The sequence below is a fragment of the Protopterus annectens genome, chromosome 2.part0 (genome assembly GCF_019279795.1).
Source record: "Protopterus annectens isolate FY-2018-M chromosome 2.part0, PAN1.0, whole genome shotgun sequence".
NCBI classification, from domain to species: domain Eukaryota; kingdom Metazoa; phylum Chordata; order Ceratodontiformes; family Protopteridae; genus Protopterus; species Protopterus annectens.
The window spans coordinates 966,383,446-966,407,943 of NC_056728.1; the positions used below are offsets into that span (position 1 = coordinate 966,383,446).

Below are 24,498 nucleotides of genomic sequence, written 5' to 3' on the forward strand. Positions count from 1 at the left end.
CTTTGTTCTGTAGATTAGAAAAGAAGGTTGGCAAATTAATGGACTGATTAAGGGCCACACTGAATACCACCTTGGGCATGAAGGAGGGATTGGTCCTAAGGGACAACCTGTCAGCATGAAAGATGATGAAAGGCTCCACTGCCATGAGGGCCTGTAATTCAGACAGCCTTCTTGCTGAAGTGATGGCTAGAAGGAAGGCTGTTTTCCAAGAAAGGAATTTCAACTCTGCATTTGCAGCTGGCTCAAAGGGAGGTAGAGTGACCTTTTCCAATACAATGTTAAGGTCCCAGGCTGGAGTAGGGGTTCTCCTAGGTGGTCTTAGGTTTTTTGGACCCTCTGAGGAATTGCTTCAGCAGTGGATGAGAGAAGAGGGGTGGCTCAGTATTGTAATGAGCTGAAATGGCTGAGGCATGAATTTTGATGGAGGAAAAGGAAAGGCCCTTGTGAAGCATCTCAGTTAAGTATTGAATAATATGGGGTAAATTGGGCGCTGCCGAGTTTGGCTCCAGGAACAGAATCTTTTCCATTTTTCAGCATAGGATTTTCTAGTACTAGGCCTCCTTGCCTCCAGGATGACATCCATCACTTGCTTACTGAGGGATGGTAATGGAGAGATCAGGTAATTAGCCAGGCTGCAGGGTTCAGGGTTTGAAGTTGTGGGTGCAGAATCTGGCCCCCCTGCTGGGACAGCAGGGCAGGGGTCTGTGGCAGGTGCTATGGTGCCAGCAGTGACACACTGCACAAGAGGGGGTTACCAGTGTTGGCGTGGCCAGTATTGTCCTTGGTTTGTCGTGTTTGATCTTCAGTAGTACCTTGGAGAGGATAGGCAGAGGGAAAAGGCAAACTGATTTGAAACTGTTTTTTCCAGGTGAAGGACAAGGCGTCCACTTTCCAAGCTTGTTTGTGGGGAGTCCTTTTGGTTCCAGTTTCCACTTATGTGGATCCATGACATTTCTGCTTAGGTCATCTGCCAGTGTATTTAGCTTTCCTGGCAGGAATTGAGCCTGTAGGTGAACTTGGTAGCTCAAGGTTGTGTTTCACAGAGCCATGGCTAGTCTGCAGAGAGGGTACGAGTGGGTTCCCCCCTGCTTGTTTATGTACAACAAAACAGTGGTGTTGTCCATCTTTACCAATAATTGTCCAGGAAGAATGTGGTCCTTGAAGACTGCCGAAGCATTCTGTAAAGCTAACATTTCTTTTTGACTGATATGCAAGTGCATTTGATTTGGGTTCCATTTGCCTTGAATGCACTGCCCTGCCAAGTGAGCCCCCCATGCATAGTCTGATGCATCCGTTGTTAGGGTTTGGGCAGCAGGGGGGTAGAGTAAATGGCAGACCCTTGTTTTGGTGGCAGACCTCTGCCCACCAAAAGAACTATCTATAGGCAAGGTATGATAGGAATCACTGATTCTAGATCCCGAGAATGTTGACACCATAGGCTTTTTAGACACCATTGTAGTTTCCTCGTATGCAGTCTTGCATATGGAATTAGTAGAATGCAACAGGTCATGAACCCCTGGGCTTGCAGTATTTTCCTTGCAGATAGCTGGTTCTTGGTGGCCAGTAGTTTGAAGTAGACTGTCAATTGAATTTGTTTCCCTGGCATGAGGTAGGCCATTTGGGAAGTTGTATTCAAGCTTGCTCCCAGGAATATAATTTGTTGGCAGGGTACAAGATGTGATTTATTTTAGTTTATGGTGTACCGCAGAGACGTTAGCAATTTCTTTACAAATGCCAGATGATTTAATAGCATGTCCTGGCTTTCTGCCTGAATTAGGCAATCGTCCAGGTATGGGTATATTTGAATATTTTTTTGCCTGCAAAATGCAATGACTGGAGGTATCTTCTGCAAGAGTCCCTTATTGGAATGTGCAGGTAGGCTTCCTTTAAATCCAGTGTTGCCAACCAGGCATCTTTACCTAGCATGGGAAGCAGCTGATGAAGAGTTAACATCTTGAATTTTGGGATTGCCAAAAATGTGTTTAGGATAGACAGGTCCAGGATAGGACGCCAGGAAATGTCTTTTCTGGCTACCAGGAAAAGTCTTGAGTAGAAGCCTTGTCCCCATTCTTCTTCTGGGACAGTTTGAATAGCCCTGATGCTTAAAAGCCTGCCCAACCGATTGGGGTTGGTAAGGAGTGGAAGTGGAATCTGTATCCTTGGGAAACTATATTTAAAACCCATTTGTCCTGGGTAATGAGTTCCCAATTTTTTGCATGCAGGGCAATCTTTTCCCCTAAAGGAACAGTTTGCTGGGCTTCAAAGGTTTAAAGTTAAGTCATTGAGACAGTTTACCATAAAGGGAGTCTTACTACTCCATGCTTTGGAAGTGGTAGCCCCCCACTGCTTAGGCCTGTGAGTACCTTGGGACCAAAGCCTGGGTGTTCTGCTGGTTCTTGGTTTGGACTGAGAAAGCCTGGAAGAGGCAGGAAAGGACCAATCCTTAGAGGGCCAATGCCTACTAAATCTGGGAGGCTGTACTTGTAGGAAATCTTTAACAGTTTGCATAGACTTAGCTTTTTCCTCCATCTTTTTAAGTACTACTGCTGCTTTCTTGCAGAACAGGCAGTACTGGTTTAAGGAAGCATCCAGTAATTTATCTTTAACATGATCTAGCAAAGATTGCTCCTTAAGCCAAGCATGCCTTCTAAGAACAGACTCAGTGACAGCAGCCCTGCAAGATGCCTCTAATGAATCAAAACTACATTGCAAAGTATGTTTTCCAACTTGTTCAGCAGAATGTATTAAATCCTGCAAATCTTTATTTTCAGCACAGTCAGAAATCAACATAATTTTCTGTTTAAGCAATCCAATAATATGCTGCTGATACTTTAACATATGAAACTGGCAGTTTAAGGCCCTAATGGCCAAGGTTGCAGAAGTGTATACCTTCTTACCCCATCTATCCACTGCCCTAGAATCTCTATCAGAGGGGGTAGGATTTTTGGCAGTAGTAGCCTTAATGCCCTTTGGTCCCTGTGAAATGGTCTCAGGATCTGCAGTAGGATTTTTAAAGAGAAACTTGTGAGAGTCAGGTACCCTGTAATACCTATCAGGTTTTTTGGGAGCAGGAGTTAAAGAGTCAGGGGCCAGGCTACATTCCGAGAAGGCATCATCTACAATGTCCAGTACAGGAGGGATAGCTAAAGGCCTGTGTTGAGGCAGGAGTAAGAATTCCCTAAGCCTCTTTTTGGAGTCAGAGTAATCCTGGGTTTCCCAGCAAAAATGCTCCCTAAGAGTATGCAAGGTTTCACCAAAAAGAGAAATCCTCTGGAGGGGAAGCAGAGGGAATGGAGTCCTCTGCGTCAGAATCCTCATAGGTAGATAAGGGCAAATCCTGGTCATCAGAGAAAACAGAAATTTCAGAGTCCTGATCAGAATAATCAGAAGGAAAATCAGTCCTAGGTCTCAGAGGGAGAAGGATGGCTTCCCCTGATTAGAGTAATAAGGCCTTCAGCCATTCTTATCATTTATTTTTTTAGGCATAGGGGCCTGACCATGCGGTCTAGGTGTCGGTTTTCTAGGCAGGGATCGAGTTTTAGGCCTTGAAGAAGAAGAAGATGGCGTTGGTTTAATATGCAAGTCAGTAGGCCTGAATACACCCTCAGAAGCCAGTGCCTACACAGCGGCTCTGGACTCATCCAAGGTAGAGACATCTGCAGGTTACACAGTTGAAGAAGCATCTCGCGGCAAATGGGTCTCAGTACAAGCCTGCAAATCTGAAGTAGCGGGATTCAGGGGCTGCGAAAGTGCCTCACTGAGTACCAGCAAACTGGTGACTAGCTTAGAAGCGTCGTCGGCAGCTTTGGACCTATGCAGTCTGTCTCTGTCTTTATCTTTGCGTTTTTCGGAATGTTGGTAGTCGAGTGACTTACGGAAGTCATTTCTGGGTAATTGAACCGAGTACCAAAATATTTAGATGCGTAAATGAACCGATGACGAATAATACGAGGTTTGAATAAGGCACAAAACCGACAGCAAGGTACGTTGTGGTCTGGGCCTAAGCAAGGAATGCAGTACGAATTAAAATCTTTATGAGGTATTTGCTTTCCACAAGAAATACAATTGTTAACTTTTACTGACATCGGCTTAGAGCAAGAAAAAGATTCCCCAACTACTTAGCTTAGTTGAAGACTTCGGATCTGAAACTTGAAAACAAAAATTTCAGGAGTCGGCCGACCGGCACTTGCGAACTGCTTCTGCTTCAGGCACCGCACGGCAAGAAAGACTGATGTAATGGCATCGGCTGCATGCTTTATACCCCTAACTACCTGACGTCATGGAAGATGAGACAGCAACTGACGCAGGACCCAAGACTTTGATAATCAGGCCGACTGAGGGCTACTGCAAGCAGATAACCCAAATGTGATGACTGCAACAGTGAAACATGAAGAACATCCGGAAATTCATCCCTGGTTTGGCACCTGCCTCTCTAATACAGGTAACCTGTAAATGGTTCATCCCCCAGGCCCATGCTTACACTTATCAAGGGTGTCAGAACTTGTCCGAGATTCGGGATGCATAGCTAGGCTTAAAAAGGCCCTTGTTGTCGTTAGCCTAGTAAACACCTATGAACCTATGTATCCCTTGAAGCCTGCAAAAAGTAATGGCAGGACTAAGGCACTGGGTAGCAAAAAGGCGAAAGGGCAAAGCAGAGAACTGTAACTCAGAGGAAGAAAAGTACAGTTTTGTACCTACCATAAATGTAGATGTTCGAGTGTTCACCCTGCTGTAGTCATCACACTTGGGTTATCCTGCCGTCAGGCGGTCCCGCAGTCGGCCCGAATTCCAAAGTCTTGGTCTGGCGTCGGTTGCTGTCGCTTCTTCTCTGATGTCAGTGCGCCAGGGGTATACAAGAGGCATCCAACGCCATTTTCTTCAGTTTTTCTTGCCCCAGATGTCAGGTGCCCCCAAATGGTAGGCAAAATATTATATAAATATATACACACATACATACATATGGCTATATAAAAATAAAACAAAACCCTTAGATACAAGCAAATATACCACAGAAGTAGTATAGGATAAAGTGGCAGAGATAAGTTTAGCTAGTTCAGAGGGGATGGAGGGAAGGTAACCTGGACTGCAGCAGGGTGAACACTCGAAAGTGCAGTTTTGTACCTACCATAAATGTAGATGTTCAAAGATCCACATTGCTGCAGTCATAACTTATGGGTAGTCCGCTGTCCTCGGTCGGCCCGAATACCAAAGTATTAGGCTGACGTCGGTCATGGGCGCTCAGATCTGACGTCAGAGCGTCAAGGTATTAAAGAGCATGACCGACGTCATATCCTCAGTCTTTTCTTGCCCCAGATGTCAGAAGGCCCTAAAAAGAAAGGCCACAGCCAAAAATAGAATACCTCCCAAAAGCCATGTACAAATAACAGCTACAACCCAAACCATACAACCATTCCAAACGACAGAGGGGAAGGAGGGAGGGTAAATTGGACTGCAGCAATGTGGATCTTCGAACATCTACATTTATGGTAGGTACAAAACTGCACTATGTTCTTCATCTCACATTGCTGCAGTCATAACTTATGGGTAGAATCCCAAAGCAGAGGTAAAGGGAGGCTGGCAAAATCATAAAGCATTGGGAACTGCCAAAATGCCCTGTAAGACTGCAGTGGCAAATCCAGCCCTAGATTTGGAATAAAGAGGAAGATGGTAATGTTTAGAAAAAGTGTGCACTGAACTCCAAGTAGCTGCTTCCAAAATATCTTTAGTAGCTACCCCCGTTAAAAAAGCAGTAGAAGTGGCAGTAGCCCTAGTGGAGTGAGGTCTGATTCCAGCCGGAATCTCCTTACCATGATGAGAATAACAAAAAGCAATACAAAGGCCAATCCACTTAGAAATAGTTTGTTTTGAAAGAGTTTCCCCTGAGAACCCAAAGCAAAAGAAACAAACAACTGCTGAGACTGTCTGAACCCTTTAGTCTTGCTCAAATAATAACGCAACTGCCTGTGAATATCCAAAGTGTGCAAAATTTTCTCCCCTTTATTTTGGGGATCTGCATAAAAAGTAGGCAAATGAATAGATTGGTTCAAGGCCACATTTGAAACCACTTTAGGCATAAAAGTAGGGTTAGTACGCAGAGATACCCTATCCTTATGAAAAATTAGGAAGGGTTCAACTGCCATTAGAGCCTGTAATTCAGGAACCCTTCTAGCAGACGTAATGGCCAACAAAAAAGCAGTCTTCCAAGACAAAAACCTCAACTCAGCCGTAGCTGCAGGTTCAAAAGGAGGAAAAGTAAATTTTTCCAACACAAAATTGAGATCCCAGGCAGGAGTAGGAGCTCTATGTGGGGGTCTTATGTTCTTTGCCCCTCTAAGGAATTGCTTAAACAAAGGATGAGAGAATAATGGTGGGTCACAGTCATAGTGAGCAGAAATGGCTGCAGCATGAACTTTTATAGAGGAGAAAGACAAACCCTTGTCTAATAATTCTGTAAGATATTGGAGAGAAACACTCAAATCAGGCCTGGAAACATCAAAGCTCTTTGCTTTGCTCCAAATAAAAAATCTCCTCCATTTATCAGCATAAACTTTCCTTGTACTAGGCCTTCTGGCCTCCAAAATAACATTCAAAACTTGTTGTGGAAGCTGCGACCCTCCAGATTCTAGAACAGAATATGCCAGGCTGTTAGATGCAGGGACTGAATCCTGACATTGAGGAAATGATTTCCCTCCTGAGACAAAAGGTGTGGAATCGAAGGCAAAGGCCATGGAGGATCCCGTACTAAACTCCTCAGCAGAGGGTACCAGTGCTGTCAAGGCCAATCTGGAGCTATTAGAATCATGGAGGGCTTGTCTTGTCTGACCTTCAAGAGTACCTTGGGGAGGAGAGGCAGAGGCGGAAAGGCATAGACATGAAGATTGCTCCAACTGAATGATAGAGCATCCACTTTCCAAGCTGTGGGGTGAAACATTTTTGTGCAAAACTTTGGCAACTGGAAATTCAGTGGAGAAGCGAACAGATCTATGTCTGGAGTTCCCCATATCACTGTCAATTTTTGAAATACATGAGGATCCAATTTCCACTCGTGGGGATCCACTATCTGTCTGCTCAAAACATCTGCTAAGGAGTTCTGTGCTCCTGGTAGAAACCTTGCCTGAAGAGTGAGGTGCAAACTGAGAGCAGTCTCCCACAAAATCATAGCTTGCCTGCAAAGAGGGTACGAATGGGTTCCCCCTTGCTTGTTGATGTACCACATGACAGTTGTGTTGTCTGTTTGAATCAACACTTGCCCTGGGTGAAGTAAATCCTTGAAAGCCATCAATGCAAATTGGACTGCTAACATCTCCTTCAAGTTATGTAAATGTTGAAGTCTGGCAGGCCACGTGTCTTGAACCCATTTTCCATTGAGGTGTGCTCCCCAAGCCTTGTCCGAGGCATCTGTCGTTAAGATCTGACTCGCCTCTGGTCGGGTCACAGAGAGTCCCTTGTTTAGGTGACATTCCTGAGCCCACCACAAAAATTCCTTTTGAATGCAAGGTATTATTTGAATGACAGTGTCCAGATCTTGGCAGTGTTGTGTCCATACATTTTTGAGATACCATTGCAGCTTCCTCATATGCAGTTTGGCATTGGGAAGCACCAGAATACAAGATGCCATGAACCCCAAGGCTTGAAGGACTGTCCTTGCAGTCAGCCTGGACCGTAGAGACAATTGATGGAAGTAAAGTGTAAGGTTCTTTTGCTTGTCCGGGGTCAAAAAGGCCATCTGGGAAGCTGTATTCAGTCTCACACCCAGAAAGCACATTTCCTGAGAGGGTACTAGACTGGACTTTGTTTCGTTCACAGAATACCCTAGGCACCTTAACACTGCCATCACATCCTGTAGATGATGAAGAAGTTCGTACTTGTCTTGAGCAAGAATCAGGCAATCGTCCAAATAAGGATAAATTTGTATTCCTCTTAACCTTAAGAAGGCTATCACCAGTGCCAGGACCTTTGTGAACACCCTGGGCGCAGTAGATAAGCCAAACGGCAATGCAGAGAACTGATAATGTAAAGTCCCAGCCCGAAAACGCAGGTATCTCCTGCAACTGGGCCTGATAGGAACATGAAGATAAGCCTCTTTGAGATCCAGAGTTACCATCCAGTGATCTTTGCCCAACAGAGGTAGAAGTTGTTGCAACGTCAACATTTTGAATTTTGGAATGTCCAGATATGTGTTGAGGATAGATAAATCCAAAATCGGCCTCCAAGTGTTTCCTTTCTTTGGTACTAGAAACAGGCGAGAATAAAATCCTAGGCCCACTTCTGACAGAGGGACCTGCTGTATACCCCCCATTTGAAGAAGTAAAGAAATCTGTTTGTGAGCCTCTACCCTTTGCTGAGGAGGAACGTCTGGCATGCCTTTGAAAGGAGGCAATGTGTGGAAATAAAACTTGTAGCCTCGGTCTATAATGTCCAACACCCATTTGTCCTGGGTGACTAATAGCCAGTTTTGCTTGAAGAGTGCCAACTTTCCTCCCAAAGGAGCTGCCAGACAGGAAGGATCTGGCAGCTGAAGATGCAGGTCATTGGGCCTGTTTACGAAAGGACTGGCCCCTGCCCTCACCTGTAGATTGTGCAGGTGAACTCCATGTTCTAGGCCTGAAAGAACCCTGAGCTCTGCCCCTACCACGTCTAGATCTACCCCTAGACCGTAAATCAGAAGGATAAGCCCATCCCTTTGTAGGCCAATTCCTGCTAAACTTAGGGGGCTGCACCTGCAAAAAATCTTTAACAGTCTGCATAGACTTAGCCTTGTCTTCCATTTTCTTCAAGACAGACTCCACAGGAGAACCAAACAAAACTTCAGACTGCAAAGGAGCATCCAAAATTCTAGTTTTAACATGCTCTGACAAATTCTGATCCTTAAGCCAGGCGTGCCTGCGAATTACTGAACCAGTGGCAGCCACCCTGGAAGAAGCCTGTAAAGCATCGAAACCACACTGCAAAGAATGCTTACCCACCTGTTCAGAGGCATGTACCAAATCCTGTAATTCCTTACACTCTATGCCCTCTGCCAAAGCATCCACTTTAGATTTTAGCTGAGTAAGGAGAAAATTCTGGTACTTCAACATATGAAACTGGCAATTTAAAGCCCTCATTGCTAAAGTGGAAGAAGTATACACTTTCTTACCCCACCTATCCAAAGCTCTAGCATCTTTATCCATAGGAACTGGATTCTTTACAACAGAAGCCCTGACACCCTTAGGTCCCTGGCTAATAGTTTCTGGGTCAGCCCTTGGACTCTTATACAGATATTTATGAGCCTCAGGCACTCTAACTTAACTGCTTAACTTAACTGGCGCAGGAGGCAAAGAGTCTGGATTAAGGGAAGCCTCAGAGAAAACGTAACATCCAAAACAGGAGGTATAGCCAAGGGCCTATGCTGTGGTAAAAACAAAAATTCCCTAAGCCTCTTTCGGGAATCTGAGAAATCCTGACCTTCCCATTTAAAATGCTCCCTCATAGAATGCAGGGTTTCTGAAAAAGAAAAATCCTCTGGAGGAGAAGCAGAAGGAGTGGAATCCTCTGCGTCTGAATCAGAATAAGGAGGAAAATCCTGAATGTCTTCAGCCGAAGACTCTGAGTAATCTGAAGCCTGCTCCAAACTTTCCACCTCTGGCTCCACCCTAGGCCTCTTATCAGGAGGGGGCATAGAACCTCTGATTAAAGAAATTAAATCTTCTGCCATTTTAAGCATGTGTTTTTTAGGCACAGAACCTGCAGAACTACGACTGACACCTGTGGAAGGCAAACCAGGCCTGCCTTTGGAAGGAACCTTAGAGACAGAAGGAGAAGGCCTAACCACCTTAGGCAAGGAAGGGAGAACAGCAACCTGAGAGGCCCCCTCAGCCTGACCTGACTCCTGAGAGGCCACATCTTGCAAAATTAATGTCTCCCCCTGAAACTCAACTGAAACCTCGGCTGGATCTACAGATTCCACCGTAGTTTCCAAAGAACCGGCGTCTGGAACGGACGACTCATCCTGCTTGGACTTTAATGACTTTTCTTTGCGCTTCTTCACGGTAGCGGGCGTCAGAGGATCCGACGGCATATTATAATTACACCGCTTACCGAAGACAAGCCTAGCGCAATCTAACCTACGTTTAATGGTGCGCTTATTAAACCTAGCACAAAAGCGACACCCGACTACGTCGTGCTCAGGCCCCAAACAAGGAATACAAAGAGAGTGGTAATCCCTATGCGGTATCTGTTTCCCACAAGAAATACAATTATTCACTTTTTCTGACATCCGGAATTAACTGAGGCAAGAAAAAACAAAAATATTCCCCAACGGGGTACTTAGCCCAACTTGGTTCCGGTCTGAAACTCAGAATACGAAAATTTCAGAATGCCGAACGGCACTTGCAAACGCTGCTTCTGCATCGGACCATGCGGCAAAAAAGACTGAGGATATGACGTCGGTCATGCGCTTTAATACCTTGATGCTCTGACGTCAGATCTGAGCACCCATGACCGACGTCAGCCTAATACTTTGGTATTCGGGCCAACCGAGGACAGCGGACTACCCATAAGTTATGACTGCAGCAATGTGAGATGAAGAACATCATCTGCATTTATGGTAGGTACAAAACTGTACTATGTTCATCGTGTTACCCTGCTGCAGTCATCACACTTGGGTTGTATCCCAAAGCTAAGGAGGGGAGATGGAGTCAAACAGGGTTAGAAGAAGCTAGTAGGCCCTGTAAAACCGCAGTGGCAAAACCAGCTCTAGTCTTAGAGTAAAGAGGTAAGTGATAGTGTTTGGTGAAGGTGTGCACTGAACTCTAAGTAGCAGCTTCCAGAATATCTTTGGTTGGCACTCCCCTGAGAAAGGCTGCTGATGTAGCTGTAGCCCTGGTAGAGTGGGACCTAATGTTAGCAGGTACTGGTTTCCCATGATGTGTGTAGCAGAAACATATGCAATGTCCTATCCATTTAGAAATGGTCTGTTTTGAGATAGCTTTTCCTTGTGATCCTGTGGCATAGGCTACAAAGAGCTGGTCAGTTTTTCTGAAAGCCTTAGTTTTATCCAAGTAGTAACGTAATTGCCTGTGAATGTCCAAAGAATGCAGGAGTCTTTCTCCTTTGTTCTGGGGATTTGGGAAGAAGGTGGGCAAATGAATGGTTTGGTTTAGGGCCACACTGGATACCACCTTTGGCATAAAGGAAGGATTAGTTTGCAGAGAAACTCTGCCTTGATGGAAAATGAGGAAAGGTTCCACTGCCATTAGTGTTTGTAGCTCTGAGACTCTTCTAGCTGAGGTTATTGCTAGGAGCAGGGCAGTTTTCCATGAAAAAAATTTTAAATCAGTTGAGAAAGCTGGTTCAAAGGGCGGCAGTGTAAGCTTTTCCAGGACAAAGTTGAGATCCCAAGTAGGTGTTAGAGCTCTCCTTGGCGGTCTTAAGTTCTTAGCCCCTCTGAGGTACTGTCTTAGGAGTGGATGTGAAAATAAAGGAGGATCCATGCTGTAATGAGCTGAAATTGCTGAGGTGTGGATCTTAATAGATGAAAAGGAAAGTCCTTTGTGTAACATCTCAGTTAAATATTGTAGAATCTGAGGAATGTTCGGCTCCAGGGGAATTAGGCCTTTAGCCTGGTTCCAGGAGCAAAATCTTTTCCATTTGTCTGAATAGGGTTTCCTGGTGCTGGGCCTCCTGGCCTCCAGAATGACATCCATAACAGCTTTGGATAAAGGTGTTGGCTGGTTGTTTAGGCAATTTGCCATGCAGCCAGGTTTAAAGTCTTGAGCTGGCTGTGTAGAATCAGATTGTCTCGCTGGGTGAGCAGGTGAGGAATTTGTGGCAAAATCCACGGTGGGCCCTGGGCCATGTTCCTTAAAATTGGATACCAATATTGACGTGTCCAGTCTGGTGCAACAAGAATCATTTGTGGCCTCTCTAATCTGACTTTCAGCAGTACCTTTGCTAGAAGAGGCAGTGGAGGGAAGGCATATGCTGTTAATGTTTTCCAACTGAATGAGAGGGCGTCCACTTTCCAAGCTAGTGGATGGAAGGTCCTTGTGCAAAATTTTTGAAGTTGGTGGTTGTGGGGGCTTGCAAACAGATCTATGTCTGGGCGTCCCCATTTTTGAGCTATCATTGCAAATACTTGTGGATCTAGTTTCCATTCGTGTGGATCCATGATGTTTCTGCTTAGGTCGTCTGCCAATGTGTTTTTCTTTCCTGGCAGGAATTGTGCTTGTAATTGAACCTGGTAAGACAGTGCAGTGTTCCACAACGTCATTGCTTGCCTGCATAGACGGTAGGAATGTGTGCCCCCTTGCTTGTTTATGTACCACATAACTGTGGTGTTGTCTGTCCTTATTAGTAGTTGTCCTGGGTGTAGAAGGTCCTTGAAAGCTGTTAGGGCATTCTGCACTGCTAGCATTTCTTTTTGATTGAAACGCAGGTGTATCTGATCTGTAGTCCATTTGCCCTGAATGCACTTGTCCTGCCATGTGTGCTCCCCAGGCATAGTCCGATGCATCTGTTGTCATAGTTTGCCTGGCTGTTGGTAAGGTGAAAGGCTGACCCTTGTTGAGGTGACATGCCTGTGCCCACCATAGAAACTCCTGTTGAAGGCAGGGAATGAGTGGAATCATTGTTTCCAAGCTGTGGCTGTGCTGAGTCCATACACTTTTCAGGTACCATTGTAATTTCCTCATATGCAGTTTTGCAAATGGTATTAGTAGAATGCAAGATGCCATGAATCCCAAGGCCTACAGAATGTTTCTTGCAGGGAGTTGGGTCTTTGTTGCCATTATTTTGAAATATTGAAACAGCTGTCGTTGTTTGTCTGGCATGAGATAAGCCATCTAGGCCGTTGTATTCAAGCTGGCACCCAGGAATATTATGTTTTGCGAGGGCACTAGTTTTGATTTCTTTTCGTTTACTGTGTACCCTAGGCAACTTAGAAGGTGTTTGACAAATGCCAGATGCTGTAAAAGAATGTCCTTGCTTTCTGCTTGAATAAGACAGTCGTCCAGGTATGGGTATATCTGAATTCCTCTTTGTCTGCAGTATGCAATTACTGGTGCCAGGCATTTTGTGAAGACCCTGGGCGCAGTAGATAAGCCAAAGGGCAGTGCAGAGAACTGATAATGCGTTGAACCTGCAATGAAGCGGAGGTATCTTCTGCAATTTTGCCTGATAGGGACATGCAGGTATGCCTCCTTGAGGTCCAAAGTGACTAGCCAAGCATTCTTGCCCAGCATGGGAAGAAGCTGCTGTAGTGTTAGCATCTTGAATTTTGGTACTTGCAGATAGGCGTTTAGAATTGAAAGATCCAGAATGGGTCTCCATGGTTTTTCCTTTCTTGGAACTAGGAAGAGTGTTGAGTAAAATCCTTGTCCTTGCTCCTGTGTAGGTACCTGCTGAATGGCTCTCATGTTCATGAGAGCTGTAATTTGTTTTTGTGCCTCTGCCCATTGATTTGGTGGCAGGTTTGGCATTCCTTTGATCCTTGGTAAGGTATGAAAGTGGAATCTGTATCCTTGAGAGACTATGTTTAGAACCCATTTGTCTTTTGTGATGATGTGCCAGTTGTCTGCAAAAAATGCTATTTTTCCTCCCAAGGGTGTTGCCAGGAGAGATCTGCTTGGTAGTTTGAGGATAGAGTCATTGTGTCTGCCTTCTGCTAGCTTGGGGCCTGTCTTCTCCTTCTTTCTGTGTAGCAGAACCCCATTGGCGAGGTTTGTAAGGGCCCTGTGACTGACCTCTGCCCCGTGGGCATCTGTATTTGCCCCTCTGTGATCTGTCTGAAGCTGGAAAGGACCAATTTTTTGTTGGCCAATTTCTGCTGAAGCAAGGGGGTTGTACCAGCAAGAAATCCTTGACTGTTTGCATAGATTTAGTTTTATCCTCCATTTTCTTTAAAACCTCTTCTGCTTTGACACCAAATAATACATCCTATTGTAAAGGTGCATCTAATAATTTTGCTTTAACATGGTCAGGGAGGGTTTGCTCTTTTAACCAAGCATGTCTACGAATGACAGAGCCAGTAACAGCTGCTCTACAGGAAGCTTCCAGTGAATCAAATCCGCATTTTAAAGTATGCTTGCCCACCTGTTCAGCTGCATGCAACAGATCCTGCATTTTCTTGAATTCAGGCTGTTCTGAATGTGTGCTCATTTTTTTTTTGTTTTAACTGAGACATCAGGAATTGTTGATATTTCAACATGTGAAACTGGCAATTTAATTCTCATAGCCAGAGTTGCAGAGGTGTACATTTTCTTTCCCCATCTATCTAGGGCTCTGGAATCTCTTTCAGAGGGCACAGGATTCTTAGCCATAGAAGCTTTTGCTCCCTTAGGACCATGGGATATGGTTTCTGGGTCAGCCACATGGCTTTTATAAAGGAATTTGTGTGAGTCAGGTACTCAGTACTATCTGTCTGGTTTGGCTGGAGGAGGAGGTAGAGAGTCTGGATTTAAACTAGACTCCAAGTAGACATCATCCACAATACCTAAAACAGGAGGGATAGCAAGAGGTCTGTGCTGGGGTAATAAAAGGAACTCTCGGAGCCTTTTCTTAGAATCTGAGTAATCCTGGCCTTCCCAGTGGAAATGTTCCCTCATGGTATGTAATGTCTCCCCAAAGGAGTAGTCTTCTGGGGGAGATGCCGAGGGAATACAGCCTTCAGCATCAGAATCCTCATAAGGTGGAAAAGTGTAATCCTGTTCCTCAGAAGAATCTGAGGAGAGAGAAACCTGGTCAGAGGATGCGTAATCCTCCTCTTGTCTTGGTCTTTTACCAGGAGGGGGATGGGAACCCCTGAAAAGGGTAATTAAATCTTCAGCCATCTTAAGCATCTGTTTCTTAGGCACGGAGCCTTGACCTGTAGACTGATGAACAGTTTTCTTAGGTTTTAAAGGAGTTTTAAGCTTAGCATAAAATTTAATGGTGAGTGTAGTCGGTCTGAAGACACCTTCTGCAACCGAAGGTGTTTCCTCTGCACCGGTGACTAATTCTGCTCCGGTGTCGGTAGATGGCTGCGTCGGCAGCTATCTGGGGTTCCAGCTCTGCGGTCGTCAGGGGCTGTGTAGGCACCTCACTGAAAACCGGAGAACCGGCGACAGGCCCAGCTGAGGCCTCGGGGTCTGGCTTATTCCTAGGCTGCCTGTCCTTATCCTTGCGTTTTTTATGAATTGCGGTCGTCGGCTGCTCCGACAGCATGATATCATTAAATTTTCTACCAAAGTAATGCTGTGCGAAGTCAAAATGGCATTTGATAGTGCGTTTATTAAACCTAGCGCAAAACCGACAACCTGTGACGTCGTGGTCTGGGCCTAGGCAAGGAATACAATAGGAATGGAAGTCCTTATGAGGTATTTGCTTCCCACAAGAAATGCAATTGTTAACTTTTTCTGACATCGGGCTGAGGCAAGAAAATGTTCCCCAACAGGGTACTTAGCTTTATTGAAGACTTCGGACTGAAATTCAAATCGAAAATCTCAGGTGTTGGCCGACCGGCATTTAACTGCTTCTGCTTCAGGCACCGCGCGGCAAGAAAGACTGAAGAAAATGGCGTTGGATGCCTCTTGTATACCCCTGGCGCATTGACATCAGGGAAGAAGCGACAGCAACCGATGCCAGACCAAGACTTTGGAATTCGGGCCGACTGCGGGACCGCCCGACGGCAGGATAACCCAAGTATGATGACTGCAGCAGGGTAACACGATGAACATCAGAGAAACAAACATTTCCTGAACAGAAGGTGAATGGGAATGTAAAGGTATGCATCTTTGAGGTCTAGAGAAACCAAGAAGGCATGGGGAACAAGAGGAGTAAACAAGATCTGAAGAGACCGCATCCAGAAAGAAAGGACCTTGCCATAGGTGCTGAGGAGAGAGAGATTCACAATTGGTCTCCACATACCCTCCTTCCAAGGAACCAAAAATATTCTGGAGTAAAACCCCTTCCCCACTTGGGTGAGTGGAACAGGCTGAATGGTGCCCTGATTGAAAAGGGACTGCAGAACCTCTGAAAATGGGGATGCTGGTATAGAGGAAGTGGAGGAATGCCTGAAAAGTGGGGAAGGGATTTCCAAATCATGAAATACCAGTCATGAATTACAGTACCCAAGAGTCTGAGGTGAATTTATGTCAATTTGGAAGAGACAGAGAAAGGTGAAGAAACAAGGGGACTTGGCCAAGGGGAAGAGAAGGCCAAACATCAAATGGAGACAGACTTGTCCTGAACAAAAGATTTATTAAATGATTTAGCAAGGGGAATATGCCTTGACCCCCTTCTTACCTTTGGGAGATGTCTGCCTATGGATGATGGTGGACTTAGAAGGGTAATTCTTCTTGAATCTGGGGCACAGGGGAGAATAAATACATCAGAGTTCCTGCAAGGCTTTATTCTTACCCAGGAAGAACTTAATAGACCTCCAGCAGCAGCAGCAGCAGTCCTGGAAGAGGCATCAGCTGCATCATAGCTGCACTTTATGGAGTTGCAGACGACCAGAGAAGTGGACCCAAGGAAGGAAAGAGCTGAATCATTCCCAACAGAATCAGGAAGGTCAGACAACACTTTAGTTACCTGAGAAAGTACAGTTGTGTACCTACCATAAATGTAGATGTTCGAGTGTATTCACTGTTGCAGTCATTACAATTGGGTTATCCTGCTGGCAGGCTACCTGCAGTTGGCCTGAATTCCAAAGTCTTGGTCCGGCGTCGGTTGCTGTCACCTCCTCCCTGACGTCAGTGCGCCAGGAGTCTAAAAGATGCAGCCGACGCCATTTTCTTCAGTTTTTCTTGCCCCAGATGTCAGGTGCCCCTAAAATGGTAGGTTAAATTATGCCAATAAGCATGCATACACAAAAATCAACTTTTTCCTTCATCTACAAGCAAATACACCACATAGGTTGTATAGAATAGAGAAGTACAGATAAGTCCCAGAAAAGGAAAGGGGGATGGTGGGTGGGTAACCTGGACTGCAACAGTGAATACACTCTAACATCTACATTTATGGTAGGTACACAACTGTACTATGTTCATCGTGTTTCACTGTTGCAGTCATTACAATTGGGTTGAATCCCAAAGCTAAAGTTGGGAGGCTGCTAAATAGGATTAGGAGAGGTTATGAGGCCCTGCAGAACTGCAGTGGCAAAGCCTGCCCTGGATTTAGAGTAGAGAGGTAAGTGATGGTGCTTTGTAAAAGTGTGCACTGAACTCCAAGTTGCAGCCTCTAAAACGTCTTTGGTTGATACTCCTCTGAGGAAGGCTGCTGAAGTGGCTGCTGCTCTGGTTGAATGTGGCCTAATGCTCTTAGGCACTGATTTGCCACGCTGTGAATAGCAGAAACGAATGCAGTGGCCTTTCCACTTTGAAATAGTCTGCTTTGAAATAGGCTTTCCTTGTGATCCTGCAGCATATGCCACTAGAAGTTGCTCAGTCTTTCTGAAGGCTTTGGTTCTGCCAAGTAGAAGCATAGCTGCCTGTGAATGTCCAAAGAATGCAGAAGGCTCTCACCCTTATTCTGTGGGTTTGGATAAAAGTTAGGCAAATGAATTGTTTGGTTAAGGGCCACACTGGACACTACCTTAGGCATAAATGTAGGGTTTGTCCTCAGAGAAACCCTGTCAGGATGGAAAATGATAAAAGGTTCCACAGTCATGAGTGCCTGTAACTCTGAGACTCGTCTAGCAGAGGTTATTGCTAGGAGCAGAGCTGTTTTCCAGGATAAGAATTTTATATCAGCTACAGAGGCTGGCTCGAACGGAGGCAGTGTGAGTTTTTCCAAGACATAATTGAGGTCCCCATGCAGGTATTGGTGCTCTCCTTGGAGGGCTTATGTTTTTGGCCCCTCTGAGGTACTGCCTTAGTAACGGATGAGAAAAAATAGGTGGTTCTAGATTGTAATGAGCTGAAATGGCAGAGGCATGAATCTTAATTGATGAAAAGAAAAGGCCTTTATCCAGCATCTCAGTTAAGTATTGCAAAATCTGAGGAATATTTGGAACAATCGTGTCAATTCCTTGTGCCTGGTTCCATGCACAGAATCTCTTCCATTTTTCTGCATAAGATTTTCTGGTGCTAGGCCTCCTGGCCTCCAAAATAACATCCATCACCACTTTAGAGAGAGGCCTGTCTTGAATGGCTACATTATCCGCCATGCTGCCAGGTTTAAGGTCCTGAGTTGGCTGTGCAGTATCTGACTGTTTTGTTGGGTCAATAAGTGAGAAATTTGTGGTAATGCCCAAGCTGGCCATTGAGACAAGCTCTTTAGGATTGGGTACCAGTGCTGGCAGGGCCAGTCTGGGGCAATCAGTATAATTTTTGGCTTCTCTTGTCTGACCTTTAGGAGTACCTTGGGGAGGAGAGGCAGTGGAGGAAAGGCATATGCGGTTAGGTTTTTCCAGCTGAAAGATACAGCATCCACTTTCCATGCTTGCTTGTGATAAGTCCTTGTGCAGAATCTCTGTAGTTGGCCGTTGTGAGGGGAGGCAAGTAGGTCTATGTCCAGGCATCCCCAGTTCCTTGTTATCATGCTGAAGACTTGTGGATCCAATTTCCACTCGTGGGGATCCATTAGGTTTCTGCTTAGTTCGTCTGCCAGAGTATTTATCTTTCCTGGCAGGAATTGTGCTTGCAGATGTACTTGGTAAGTCAATGCGGTGTCCCACAAGTTCATGGCTAGTCTGCAGAGGGGGTAGGAATGTGTGCCTCCCTGCTTATGTACCACATGACTGTAGCATTGTCCGTCTTTATCAGTAGTTGTCCTGGATGAAGTAGATCCTTGAAGGCTGTCAGGGCATTTTGAACAGCTAGCATCTCATTTTGATTGATATGTAGATGCAGTTGACTTGCGGACCATGTGCCCTGAACACATCTTCCTGCCATATGGGCCCCCCAGGCATAATCTGATGCATCTGTTGTTAATGTCTGCCTGGCTGTGGGTAAGGTGAATGGCTGTCCCGTGTTGTGGTGACAGGCCTTCGCCCACCATCGAAACTCCTGTTGCAGGCAGGGAATGAGGGTAATTATTGTTTCCAAGCTGTGGCAATATTGAGTCTGAACACTTTTTAGATACCATTGAAGTTTCCTCATATGCAGTCTTGCATATGGAATTAGCAGAATGCAGGATGCCATGAAGCCCAAAGCCTGCAGAATTTTTCTTGCAGATAACTGGGTCTTTGTTGCCATCATTTTGAAATAAGTAGTCAGTTGTCTTTGTTTGTCTGGCGTGAGATAAGCCATCTGGGCAGTTGTATTTAAGCTTGCACCCAGGAATATTATCTCTTGAGAGGGTACGAGTTTTGATTTCTTTTCATTTACTGTGTACCCCAGACCTGTTAATAATCTTTTTATAAACGCCAGATGCTGTAGTAGAATGTCCGTGTTCTCTGCTTGAATAAGGCAATAGTCCAAGTAAGGATATATTTGTATTCCTCTTTGTCTGCAAAATGCAATTACTGGTGCCAGGCATTTTGTGAAGACCCTGGACGCAGTAGATACGCCAAAGGGCAGTGCAGAGAATTGGTAGTGCATTGAGCCAGCTATAAATCTGAGGTATCTTCTGCATGCTTGTCTGATTGGGACATGCAGGTATGCCTCTCTTAGTTCTAAAGTCACAAGCCAAGCCTTCTTGCCCAGCATTGGCAGAAGCTGCTGCAGAGTTAACATCTTGAATTTTGGAAAATCCAGAAATGTGTTTAGGGTAGACAGGTCCAGTATTGGTCTCCAGGCTTTGTCCTTTCTGTGCACCAAGAATAGTCTTGAGTAAAATCCTAGTCCCTGTTCTCGCTGTGGTACTTGCTGAATGGCCCTCATGTCCATGAGGGATGAAACTTGTTTTTGTGCCTCTGCCCATTGATTGTGTGGCAGGTCTGGCATACCGTTTGCCCATGGCAGGGTGTGAAAGTGGAACCTGTAGCCTTGTGACACAATATTTAAGACCCATTTGTCCTGGGTGATCATGTGCCAATTTTTTGAAAAAAGTGCTAGTTTTCCCCCAAAGGAGCTGCCAGAAGAAAAGTCCTTGGTGGTAGCAGGGGAAAGTCATTGAGACTGTTTACTGTATGGCTGTGATTTTTCCTCTCCGCTTTTGGAGGTAGAAGCACCCCATTGTTTAGGCCTGTATGAGCCTTGGGGCTGTGATCTGCCTCTGGGGCATCTGTATCTGCCTCTTTGTGGCCTGTCTGACACTGGAAAGGACCAATTCTTTATAGGCCAGTTCCTGCTAAATCTGGGAGGCTGTACCTGTAAGAAATCCTTGACCGTTTGCATAGATTTAGCTTTGTCCTCCATTTTCTTCAACACCTCTTCTGCTTTAACACCAAACAAAGTATCATGCTGTAATGGAGCATCTAATAATTTTGTTTTAACATGATCGGGCAGATTCTGTTCCTTTAACCCAGCATGCCTCCTAATGACAGAACCCATAACAGCGGCAGGAGGCCTCTAGAGAATCAAAACCACATTGCAAAGTATGCTTTCCCACTTGTTCAGTTGCATGCAACAAAATCCTGCATTTCTTTGTTTTTTGCACATTCTGAATTTGTCAACATTCTCTGTTTAAGCAGTGACATAAGATACTGCTGATATTTAAGCATATGAAACTGACAATTTAAAGCTCTTACAGCCAAAGTAGCAGAAGTATACATCTTTTTCCCACATCTGTCCAGGGCCCTTGAATCCCTATCAGAGGGGATAGGTTTTTTTGCAATGGAAGCCTTGACCCCTTTGGGACCCTGAAAGATGGTTTCTGGGTCAGCAGCAGGGTTTTTATAAAGAAATTTATGTGAATCAGGAACCCTGTAGTATCTGTCTAGCTTAACAGGAGCTGGCGGTAAAGAGTCAGGAGACAGACCGGACTCTGAAAATACATCATCTACATTGTCTAAAACAGGAGGGATAGCAAGGGGCCTGCGTTGAGGTAATAAAAGGAAGTTTCTGAGCCTTTTCTTGGATTCTGAGTAATCTTGGCTCTCCCAGTGGAGACGCTCCCTCATAGTATGCAGGGTCTCCCCAAAAGAATAATCCTCAGGAGGAGAGGCTGAAGGGCTAGATTCTTCAGCATCAGAATCCTCATAGGGTGGAAGAGAATATTCCTGTTCAGAAGAGGAATCAGAGGAAATGGAAACCTGACCTGAAGATTCATATTCTACCTCTTGCCTAGGCCTCTTATCAGGGGGTGGGAACCCCTGATCAAAGTAATTAGGTCTTAGGCTATTTTAAGCATCTGTTTTTTAGGCATAGAGGCCTGTCCAGGAGAATGTTGTACTTGTTTCTTTGTCTTTAGAGGTGCTTTAGTCTTTGCCTTTGAAGCTGAAGTTGTTTTTACACACAACTGTGTAGGCCTGAAAACACCCTCAGAAGCCGATGCCTGCTCAGTGGCTCTGGACCCATCTGAGGGCATAGTTTCAGAGTGTCCAATACCTTGAGTTTCCAGCGGCCTAGTCGGCTCCACGTGGGAGTCGGAAGCGGCCTGTGGCTCTGAGGTAGCGGGTGTCAGGGGCTGTGAAAGCGTCTCACTGAGAACCAGCAAACCGGTGACAGGCCTAGCGGAAGCCTCGTTGTCGGTTTTGGACCTCGGATGCCTATCCTTTTCTTTTTCTTTACGCTTTTTATAAACTCCGGTAATCGGTTGTTCCGACGGCATTATATAATTAAATCTTCTGCCAAAGTAATGAAATGCAAAATCGTACTGACGCTTAACAGTGCATTGGTTAAATCTAGCACAAAACCGGCAACTAGCAACGTCGTGGTCAGGGCCTAGGCAAGGAATACAGTAAGAATGAAAATCCTTATGAGGTATTTGCTTCCCACAAGAAATACAATTATTAACTTTTTCTGACATCGGTCTGGAGCAAGAAAAAATTTCCCCAACTGGGTACTTGGCTTTAATGAAGACTTCGGAAGTCGGCCGACCGGCACTTGCGAACTACATTTGCTTCAGGCACTGCGTGGCAAGAAAGACTGAAGAAAATGGCGTCGGCTGCATCTTTTATACCCCTGGCGCACTGACATCAGGCAAGAGGCGACAGCGGCCGACGCCGGACCAAGACTTTGGAATTCAAGCCGACTGCGGGTAGCCTGCCAGCAGGGTAACCCAACTGTAATGACTGCAACAGTGAAACACTATGAACATTATCCACAAACATTCATGGTCATATGGGTTTGATAATGGACAGTTCTAAAAGACAAGGTGTCAGCACTGCATAATTTTTTTTACCCAACCTTTCCATACAGTGGATATAAAAAGTGTATACACCCTTGTTAAAATGCCATGTTTTTGTGATACAAGAGACCATAATAAATCATTTAAAAACATTTCCCACCTTTAATGTGACCTATAACCTGTACAATTCAATTGAAAAACAAACAAATTTGTTAGGGGAAAAAATATAAAAAACGTAAAATAAGCTGGTTGCATAAGTGTGCTGCACACCCTTAAACTAATACTTTGTTGAGGCACCTTTTGATTTAATTACAGCATTCAGTCTTCTTGGCTACACACCTGTCATCAATTAAAGTGACTCTGATTAACCCCAAATAAAGTTCAGCTGTCCTAGTAGGAATTTCCTGACACTTCTCTCAGTTGCCTGCTACAGCAAAAGCCGTGGTATACAGAGAGCTTACAAAACATCAAAGGGATCTCATTGTTGAACAGTATCAGTCAGGAGAAAGGTGCAAAAAAATGTCCACAGCATTGGTTATACCATGGAACACAGTGAAGACAGTCAACAAAAAGTGGAGAAAATATGGGGACAATAGTGACGTTGCAAAGAACTGGATGTCCCTCCAAAATTGATGAAAAGACAGGATGAAAAGGGAGGCTGCCAAGAGATGTATTGCAACACTGAAGGAGCTGCAGGAATTTCTGGCAAGTACTGGTTGTGTACTACATGTGACATCATTCTCCTGTATTCTACATATGTCTGGGCCACGGGGTTGGGTTGCAAGACGGAAGCCTTTTCTTACACAGAAAAACATCAAGGCCCAGCTAAAATTTGCAAAACAATACACAAGTCTCCCAAAAGCATGTGGGAAAATGTGCTCTGGTCTGATGAGACCAAGGTTGTACTTTTTGGCCACTATTCCAAAAGGTATGTTTGGTGCAAAAACAGCAGGTATGTTCGGTGCAAAAACAACACTTTGCATCACCAAAATAACACCTTCACTGTAGTAAAGCTTGGTGGTGGCAGTATCATGCTTTGGGGCTGCTTTTCTTCAGCTGGAACTGGGGCTTTAGTTAAGGTGGATGGAATTATGAACAGTTCCAAATACCAATCACTTCTGGCCCAAAACCTTCAGGCATGTGCTAGAAAGATGAAGAGGAAAGTACAGTTGTGTACACTTACCATAAACATAGATGTTCGAGTGTATTCACTGTCGCAGTCATTACATTTGGGTAATATGCTGGCAGGATGCCCTCAGTTGGCCTGATTAACAAAGTCTTGGGTCTTGCGTCGGTTGCTGTCCCTTCTTCCATGACATCAGGTCGTCAGGGGTATAAAACATGCAGCCAACGCCATTACATCAGTTTTTCTTGCCTCAGATGTCAGGTTGCCCCCCAAATGGGGAGCAATATATATATATATATATATATATATATATATATATATATATATACTTTAAAACACAAAAAATATACCTCCAAACAAAAGCAAATACACCAAAAAGGCTTTTAAGCATAGTAAAAGAAAGTAGAGGTATAGTAAGAGAAAAACAGGGGGCTGGAGGGTGGATAACCAGAACTGCAACAGTGAATACACTCGAACATCTACATTTATGGTAAGAGTACACAACTGTACTATGTTCTTCATGTTTCACTGTTGCAGTCATTACATTTGGGTCGATTCCCAAAGCTATGGTTGGGAGGAAGGATTTATACAGCATTAGGAGCAGCTATAAGGCCCTGCAGGACAGCAGTGGCAAAGTCAGCTCTGGATTTAGAGAAGAGAGGTAAATGGTAATGTTTGGTGAAAGTATGAACTAAGCTCCAGGTAGCAGCTTCTAGAATGTCTCTGGTAGGAACCCCTCTGAGAAAGGCTGCAGAAGTAGATGCAGCTCTGGTGGAACGAGATCTGATCCCCTTGGGGATACTTTTACCATGGTGCATATAGCAGAAACAAATACAATAGCTTATCCATTTGGAAATAGTCTGCTTTGAAATAGCCTTTCCCTCTGCCCATGCAGCAAATGCCACAATAGTTGTTCAGATTTTCTTAAAGATTTTGTCCTGTTTAAGTAAAATCTAAGTTGTCTGTGTACATCCAATGAATGCAGAATTCGCTCACCCTTGTTCTGATTAAGAGCCACACTGGATACCACCTTAAGCATGAAATATAGATTGGTCCTGAGAGACACCCTGTCCGCATTAAACATAATTAAAGGCTCCACTGCCATAAGAGCCTGTAATTCAGAAATCATTCTGGCTGAAGTGACTGCTAAAAGGAAAGCTGTTTTCCAAGAAATAAATTTTAGTTCTGCAGTAGCAGCTGGCTCAAAAGGAGGGAGAGTGAGTTTTTCCAAAATAAAATTG

General features: G+C 44.8%; 1 protein-coding gene across 1 annotated transcript in view; it reads right to left on the reverse strand.

The window, feature by feature from the left end:
* Positions 1-24,498, reverse strand: part of BMP2K (BMP2 inducible kinase) — a gene marked incomplete in the record, with an annotated part of 1,991,334 nt that overhangs the window by 1,462,394 nt on the left and 504,442 nt on the right.